This window comes from Triticum urartu, chromosome 5A (genome assembly GCF_056163025.1).
Source record: "Triticum urartu cultivar PI428250 chromosome 5A, HENAU_Tu73, whole genome shotgun sequence".
Lineage (NCBI taxonomy): Eukaryota > Viridiplantae > Streptophyta > Magnoliopsida > Poales > Poaceae > Triticum > Triticum urartu.
This window is the reverse complement of record NC_141877.1, coordinates 504796555-504804748: the sequence shown is the minus strand read 5'-3', so window position 1 is coordinate 504804748 and position 8194 is coordinate 504796555.

The window sequence follows — 8194 nt, the reverse complement described above, 5'->3', positions numbered from 1 at the left end:
GTAAAAGGTATGAGGTGGAGCTGCAGCAAGCGACTAGCATATTTGGTGGCTAACATACGCAAATGAGAGCGAGAAGAGGAGGCAAAAGCACGGTCGAGAATCTATGATCAAGAAGTGATCCTAGAGCAACCTACGTCAAACATTACTCCAACACCGTGTTCACTTTCCGGACTCCGCCGAGAAGAGACCATCACGGCTACACACGCGGTTGATGTATTTTCATTAAGATAAACTTCAGGTTTTCTACAACCGGACATTAACAAATTCCCATCTGCCCATAACCGCGGGCATGGCTTTCGAAAGTTCAAATCCGTGCAGGGGAGTCCCAACTTAGCCCATCACAAGCTCTCACGGTCAACGAAGGATATTCCTTCTCCCAAGACAATCCGATCAGACTCGGCATCTCGGTTACAAGACATCCTCGACAATGGTAAAACAAGTCCAGCAACACCGCCCGAATGTGCCGACAAATCCCGATAGGAGCTGCACATATCTCGTGCTCAGGGCACACTCAGATGAGACTAGCTACGAGTAAAACCAACCCTCAAGTTTCCCCGAGGTGGCCCCGCAGGCAGCTCAGTTCGGACCAACACTTAGAGAAGCACTGGCCCGGGGGGGGTTAAAATAAAGATGACCCTTGAGTCTGCGAAACCCAAGGGAAAAGGCTAGGTGGCGAATGGTAGAACCAATGTTGGGCATTGCTGGAGGAGTTTTATTCAGAGCGAATTGTCAAGGGTTTCCCATTATAACCCAACCATGTAAGGAACGCAAAATCCGGGAACATAACACCGATATGACGAAAACTAGGGCGGCAAGAGTGGAACAAAACACTAGGCATAAGGCCGAGCCTTCCACCCTTTACTAAGTATATAGATGCATTAATTAAATAAGAGATATTGTGATATCCCAACACTAATATCCATGTTCCAACAAGGAACAAACTCCAATCTTCACCTTCAACTAACAACCTATAAGAGGGGCTGAGCAAAGCGGTAACATAGCCAAACAACAGTTTGCTAGGAAAAGGTGGGTTAGAGGCTTGGCTCAACAATATGGGAGGCATGATAAGCAAGTGGTAGGTATCGCGGCATAGGCATAGCAAAAGAGCGAGCATCTAGCAAGCAAAGATAGAAGTGATTTCGAGGGTATGGTCCTCTTGCCTGAAATCCCGCAAGGAAGAAGAATGAGTCCATGAGGAGACAAACGGACGAAGTCGAACGGATTCTCACAAACGCAACGTTACCGGATCCAACCCGAAGAAGCAACACCGGAAAGAAGTAAACAACATAGTAAACAACCATCACATGAACATGGCATGATGCACAACCAAGTATGATGCATGTCCGGTTTAATGAGGGAATGGCATGGCAAAGTGCACAAGCAATCCTACAAATTAAGTGGAGCTCAATATGCAACTCCATTGCATATTGACGAAACACCACGTTCAAGTTATTTAGTTCGATCTCATTTATGTACCCAACAATATTAAATGTTGTTAAACATGGCAAGAGGGTGAAGCAAATGAAAACTACCTATCTAGGCAAGTTTAAATGAGGTCGGAACAACAAACAACAAGTCCGGAAACTCCTCATATGCATTTAGCAATTTGAAGCAAACAACAATTTTAAACATTCTTGGAGTTGTTATCATGATGCGGATGACATGCAAGTTTTATGCAATATTTATGAAAATGTTGACATGAACAAGATATGAAGCATTTGTCATCGTGGCGGAACCGAAAGGGGTGCCACGACAACGTATCCGAAAATGATGCCATGGCAACATATCGATTCCGGTAGCTCACGGAGATACCGGTGCAAAAGGTAGTGTGGCAGGAGCGTGTCATGCAAGATGATGGGGTGATCCCGGTTACCGGGTTCCCACAGGTGGACGGCATGGCAACAAGAAAGACCATGCAAGCGACAATTTCAGACACGGTGCAAACACGGGTTTCATCCCATTCAACACACATGCACTCGGTCCATGGAGGGTCATCTCGATGGTTATACCTTTTGAAGTGTGCATTATCGGAACGGATCAAGTTCGTAGAGGGAAGTAGGCGTTCTCGCGACGACGGTAGTGGATGTAGTCGTTCTCGCTTCGTAGATGCCCACACTCCGTAGGTGCTCGGGGTCAAAACAAGGAACTTGACATCCACGGTTCTTCGAGGGTCGACGGTACATGTTCTATAGACGTTCGGGCGGCGGTAGTGGTACACGTTCACGGAGTAGGTCGTACACGTCGACGGTCTTATCGGAACCTCGTCAACGTTCGCGATCCACCTTGGCGATCCAAAGGGATACTTGGCGTCATGGTACTTGGGTCTTCGGACTTGCCGGTCTCGGTTCTTGTGACGGTAGTTGTACAAGGTCGTCGTGGGAGGTAGTGGTACTCGCGAACTTGTCGGATCCACGGCGATGGTAGTGGAACCTCACGGATTCGTGGTCTCCGGGCGGTCTCGGTCTTGACGGTGGGGTACTTGATGCATCCCGGATATGTAGTCATACACGGTGTTACATGTAGCCGAACTTGAGGTGGTCTTGGCGTCGGACTTGCGGCGTTGGACAGAAACATGGCGAGGTTCAGCTGCTGCCCCACGTTCATGACGGAAACGAAACTCGGGCAGGAAGAAGCAGGGCGCGGGGATGCAGCGAGCTCTGGCTGCTCGAGGAACTTGGCGACGCAGACTTGGGTGGCGGGGTGCCGAGGCGCTGAGCTGTTGCTGTTGACTGCAGAGAGAGGCAGCCAGGGGACGCAGAGGAGGACGGGAAGATGGGGAGGTCGAGGCCAGTGGTGCTGCAGCATGGCGGCGCGATACCCGGACGTCACGGCGGACGAAGCAGGGAGGCAGAGGAGCGGGATGGTGCTTGACGGAGGTCGGCAGCGGCAGCGGTGGCCGGCGGACTTGGAGCTCCGGGCGAGGCGGAGAAGCGGCTCACCGGAGCAGGGGGGCCGCGGCTCCATGGGGCGGCGCTCGGGGAGAGGTTGCGGTCGTCGGTCTCCTGGTGAGGTGAAGGCGGCGACGCGGGCAGGAGGGAGACTGCAGGGGCGCCTGGTCGCCGGGGTTGGGGCTCGGGCGAAGAGTCGGTGAGGATGTCGGGGAAGCGGCGGACGACGACGGCGGCCTGCGAGACAAGACGGCAGCTGCGAGGCGTCGAGGAGGCAAAAGGGAACGGGGTGCAGCAGCGCAGCGTGGGGATCGGGCGTGAGGCGCGCGCTCGCTATCTCTTGGCGGCGCGAGGGGAAAAGCGAGAGATAGGAGGGGATCGTGTAGGGTTAGGAGGGAGCGGGCCTAGGATAGAGCAGGGGAGAGGCTGGCTGGGCCTAGGGATGGATGGGCCGGCCTGGCTGCAGGTCTGCTGGCCTAACGGTGGCCTAGGGCGCGGCCCAGGTAAGCTGTTGCTGCTGTTTCTTTTCTTTTTCATTTTCCTTAGGCAGAAAAACAAAGTGGAAAAGCACAGGGTAGAGAAAGAGGAGTTTGAGAATAAAAAAATATCCTCAAGTTCCTGGAGTTTTGGAGGATTTGAATAAATAGCTCTGGGCATTTTTAGAGGTAGAAAAATATATCAAGTTTGAATTAAGTTCAAACTTGGGCTATTTTTGAACCTAACCAAATCAACTTCAAAAGAGGTGAACAAAATTGGCAGAGGAATAGGACATGGTGATTGAATGTTGAGGCAAAGGTGAACATTAAAAGAGAAGGGAAAGTGGCACTTGTCAAAAGAAGGAAGTAGAGGGAAGGAGAAGGTGATGATGCAAGATTCATGCTTGGAACATGCAACAACATAATATGTATGAGAAATCACACCATGCACATGATGACATGATGCAATGCACATGATGCAATGATGAATGCAATGAACCAAACAAATCACGCGACGAAACCCGGAAACCCTGGAAGGCATCTGAAGCTCCGGTCTTGGGGCGTTACAACACTCCACCACTACGAGAGGATCTCGTCCCGAGGTCTAGGACGGCACCGGAGGGAAAATGGAAGAGGAAGACGAGAGGTAAAACTAAGTTGCTTCTTTGACAAATGAGTGAAACCAAAGAACCTTGAGAGGTTGAACAACTTTGAGAACATAATACAATAGAGGTAAACAAAGTTGAAAACACTCCGTTAGAAAAGCGAAACAAGGAAGAACAAATTCGGGCAGCACTCCGATTGAAAACTGATATGAAACTTGATAGGATGAAAATGACTTGAGCATAGGGCACAACACTTCGGTTAAATGGATAAGCACGAAAAGAAACACGATCCTCAACATTCGAGATGATGAGAGGAGAGAGCAACAACACAATGCCTCCGGAACGAAAGAATAGAATGGAAATGGAATGAACGGAGGGAAAACAAGATCTTGGAAGAGCATGCTAACAACAAATGCTAGAATTGAGTAGTTGAATTAACAACAACAAAAGAACAAGGTTGTAGTGGGCTTATGGAGAAACATCTCAAAATTTATGAGGTGAAAAATTCTGCCACCAACGAAAACGATAAATTGGATTGATATCAACAAGGAGATGAGAACTTATTTCACCAGGAGGGTAGATGAAGAACTTGGGTCATATATGAGCACCATAAATAGCAACAATCCTTAGGGACGGTATTAGGTGAAATATAACCCAAGATAACTCCAATGGCGAGATTGATGGATTTAAAATAACTCATTCTTAACAACATGTGAATCATGAAACATGCCTCAAATTATCAAGAATGACATGATACCATATCCAATGATACGGAAGAAAGAATTGCACTCCGGATTGCAAGATGAAGAATGCTTGCGCTCCTCTGAAAAGAATTTGGATGAACACTTCAAGAAGGAATTAAATCCTTGATGAACCATCATGTAGAACATCCATGAAGAACTCCGGTAAACAAAATGATGATAAAAAGAAAGAGAAGTTGAAAACACAAGGTGAAACCTTGTAATGATTTAGAAGGAGCTTTGCGACGAGATAATGTGGAAAAGCTTGGAACTCCGGATAAGAAAGATGAGCAAATGAAATCAAGAATTCTGATGAACCTCCGTAATAAGAAATTAATCACTTGGAGGAAGCAAGAGTAAGAATTACGTTATGCGTATCCTTCACCAATTCAAATTGATGACAAGCAACGGAATTGGCATACTACTTATTCTCGTAGACAAGATTAAGATAGATATAGTGTCAACTTGAGGAAGTCTTCAACGAACCACCGGTACGATTGAAATAACGAATACATTAATGTGATAACGAAGGACGAGAAATCTTGAACGAACCACCGTAAGGATTGAAAATGAATGAAGGAAAAATAAGGAAACACCAGGTAAAATTTTCAAATGAACGAAGATGCTTGAGAGAATTTAGATACAAGTGAAACGGATAGATCACGGACCGATTAGAGATCACTTGAACGATGCACCGGTACGATTGGAGAATGATAACTGAAAGCTGATAATGAATAAACCTGAATTTACGGACTCCGGATAATCAAACTGGGAAGACTCTTGAATTTCTCCGGATAGGTGAAAAGAATTCTCACAATCGAATACAATTATGAGAGGATGGCAACAAGCTGGAATCACTAATCTTTAAGAGAATGGAGCAAGATTGAGAGAAAAATCTTCTTCGGTCTTCAAATGCAGAGAATGACGATGAGAAACACCACCATGAATTATTTAGATGCTCCGGAAGAATCAAAAGCGAAGAGATTGAGCCAACCATGAAAAGAATTTGAAAGATCTTGGAGAAATACATATGATTGATGATGAATCATTCTTACGCCAAACTTGAAAAAGAATTGGGAGTAACTCTGAGAAAAATAAGACGAGTTAGGTAAGATCCTGGGAAAAGACATATGGGTTAGGGCCCATCGAAAAGATACACCGTTGAACGATTTTGGAGAAAGATTGCACCGGTTGATTTAAATGGCTTGAATGAGATAACATCCTCGAAAGATCTTGAACGAAAACAGAGTGGAAACATGAATCTTCGAGATAACTTGAGCACTCCGGAACAAAAGAATAGCGAGAGGTGAATGATAATGAGGTGCACCGGCATGAGAAAACATTTGAAACGAGAAAAGGATATGATCGACAAAGCTTGACTTAGATCCACCGGAGAAGAAAAAGAATGAAGAATGATGAACTAGTAGAACATCTTCAAGAGAACCACCGGATAAGAACATTGATAGAAAAGAATGAAGAGACTTCACAACCATAAAATGGATAAGGAATTAAGAAATCTGTGTCCTTGAGGAAAAAGGGAGGGTGGGCAGGAAAACAAAAGCAATTTGGGACGGATGAGACAACACCGTTGAGAAGACTTGAGTTGATCTTGCGGATGTTGAAAAAGATTAGATCCACTAGAAGAGAAACACACCGGTTTAAAAGGATTAACAAGACAATCTCGATGATCAAGAAGGATTGGTATTCACATAGAAATATGAGAACATCACTTAGGAAATGTATGGAATCAACATTTGACTTCGAAGCAACTCGAATACCACAGCTCAAAAACAAAACACAGGATTGGCTTGCGGAATAAGCCGAAACAAACATATGATAGAGATTTCATCCGAAGTTTTCGTGGTGGGGCCCACACGGGCTTGATCGTACAACACCATCATGTACAAGGCAGTGCACATGACATACGAAGCGTCCCCGAGTCAGCATAGCCAAGGACTCTTTAAGACATAACGAGACCACTATAAAACCAACCGTGGATAGGCGGACCACTAGACGTCGAACCCCAATTTCATATCATACATCTGTCGGAAAGATATCCTAGGAGCTACTCGAATTCCCACTTATAAACTCCCGAAACTTTCCGGTTATGCAATCAGGTGTTGGGGATACAGGGGAAGCATAATATCTCACCCAAGCTAACAAATCCTATATCCAACTGTATCCATCCTTCAACACATAATCAAGAAACCTTCGGAAATCGTTTACCTCAACCTTCGAAAAGCATCTGTTATATGAGTTATGGCAATACTCCCGAACTCCTGCCCCAGTACTGGGTGGCGTCGAGGTTATCTCACCAACAACTGCATAAAAGAGATTTTTGATGTCGGCGAAACTTAGATATTCCAGAACTGCAACGATAAAATTGTGACGACAACACCTCGGAGCTCAACTCCCCGGGACACTGCCACAACCCCTAAATGTCAGGAGGCACCAAGAACAATGTTCTCGTCACAAAAGCATCGGAACGATTCCAAGATACCCGCATGATCCTAAATTTTTTTAGTGAAATTTGAGAAGAGAAGAGTCAAAACTCTACATCAGGATGCCTCACCAGAGCGACGAAGGGATTGAGGAGTAAAAAGAATCCTACTCTCCGATATATATAATCCTAAATGACTCAAAACATTTTTCTAGACTCAACAACGCTAGCGATTTGATCAAGCAGGGGGCTCCTAAGATCGGGGAAGGCTCTGATTACCAACTTGTAACGCCCTCGATGCGGCTATATCTCCCACGTGTCGAAGCACGACTTAGAGGCATAACTGCATTGAAAGCAATGTCGCAAGTGAGGTAATCCTCACAACAACCCATGTAATACATAAGGGAAAGAGATACATAGTTGGCTTACAATCGCCACTTCACATAATTACATGAATAAAGCATTACATCATCCAGATACACACAAGGTCCGACTACGGAACCAAAATAAAAGAAGACTACCCCAAATGCTACACAGATCCCCGATTGTCCCAACTGGGCTCCACTACTGTTCAACTGGGACGCGGAACAACATAACGAACACGATCTTCATCAAGCTCCTCCTGAGCTCAGTTGCGTCATCTACAGGGTATCGTCGGCACCTGCAAACTGGTTTTGGAAGTATCTGTGAGTCACGGGGACTCAGCAATCTCACACCCTTGCAATCAAGACTATTTAAGCTTATAGGAAGGGTAAAAGGTATGAGGTGGAGCTGCAGCAAGCGACTAGCATATTTGGTGGCTAACATACGCAAATGAGAGCGAGAAGAGGAGGCAAAAGCACGGTCGAGAATCTATGATCAAGAAGTGATCCTAGAGCAACCTACGTCAAACATTACTCCAACACCGTGTTCACTTCCCGAACTCCGCCGAAAAGAGACCATCACGGCTACACACGCGGTTGATGTATTTTCATTAAGATAAACTTCAGGTTTTCTACAATCGGACATTAACAAATTCCCATCTGCCCATAACCGTGGGCACGGC